This window comes from Pristiophorus japonicus, chromosome 10, assembly GCF_044704955.1.
Source record: "Pristiophorus japonicus isolate sPriJap1 chromosome 10, sPriJap1.hap1, whole genome shotgun sequence".
NCBI lineage: Eukaryota > Metazoa > Chordata > Chondrichthyes > Pristiophoridae > Pristiophorus > Pristiophorus japonicus.
The window spans coordinates 168505160-168506369 of record NC_091986.1 but is presented as its reverse complement, the minus strand read 5'-3'; the positions used below and the strand labels follow the sequence as shown (position 1 = coordinate 168506369).

The 1210-nt window shown below is 44.5% G+C and overlaps 1 pseudogene; it reads left to right on the top strand.

The window, feature by feature from the left end:
- Positions 1-462: 462 nt before the first annotated feature.
- Positions 463-701, top strand: LOC139275430 (U2 spliceosomal RNA; annotated as a pseudogene).
- Positions 702-1210: the final 509 nt, after the last annotated feature.

Sequence of the window (1210 nt, the reverse complement as noted above, 5' to 3'; positions counted from 1 at the left end):
AAAGCCGAAAGATAAACTGATTATATTTTGAGTCAGAAAAAATGGAGTGCTGTGAACAAATTAAATTGCACTTTTAACAATTTTCAGTAAGTAAGTATGCCAAGTGGAAACTTTCATGATGTATATAAAAGCATACATTTATGCATGGATATGGACAATTGTAGCTGTGATGGCAAACACCGACTGCACAGACGGAAGATCAAGCTGACAGCAACAGTTACTGAGGTTAGGTTAGTACTTGAAACATCGTTGGTTGATTCTTTAAAAAGACCTCTTTAGCTGAGATGACCAACACTGATAAAAAAAACCTTTGAGAAAAAAGTTAAAAGCTTGCAGTAGTGGATTAACAATACTGTTTCACAAAGTGCCAGCATCACGAGAGTGGAGCGGGCGCGGGGGTATAAAGGGCGGCAGCAGTTTGGAGCAGCGGCAGTCGGGAGGAGGCCAGCTGCAGCAGGGGCAGAAAGTTCTCGGCCTTTTGGCTAAGATCATGCGTAACTGACCTGACAGGGGAGTAGCCACCATGACCTCCGGGTGGTTCTCCCTGGATCAGGAAGGTATATGCTTGCTTTTTTGGAAACAGGAGGTGGGTGGGGTGGCTTGACCCATCCACCTCCACGGAGGTGCGTGGGGGACCTGACCCATCCACCTCCATGGCACGAACCTGGTATTGCAGTACTTCCAGGAACGGTGCAGTGGCTCTCGGCCTTTTGGCTAAGAGCATTGGCGCAGAGTGATCCTTGGCGTGTGCAAGGTGACCTCTGGCGTTTGTGATTTGACAAAGAATTGGAACGATTGGCTACGAATTTCAAAAAAAAAAAGAAAGTTAAAAAAAAATCGAAATCGAAGTGTGACGTCACAGCCAAGCAGGTAAGTGATTGGTTGATGGATTGGGGAATTGATGAGTATTTTTTTCTTTTTTCTTTAAGAAACCGTTAGCATTGTTGTAGGTTAGGAACTGCAATTAAATATATGTGATCTTTATTATCTAAGGAGAACCAATTAATTGAATTGGCTGTTTGCTGAGTAGCGGCTGGGTGTGTTTTGCTAAGAACATAAGAACATAAGAATTAGGAACAGGAGTAGGCCATCTAGCCCCTCGAGCCTGCTCCGCCATTCAACAAGATCATGGCTGATCTGGCCGTGGACTCAGCTCCACTTACCCGCCCTCTCCCTGTAACCCTTAATTCCCTTATTGCTTAAAAATCTA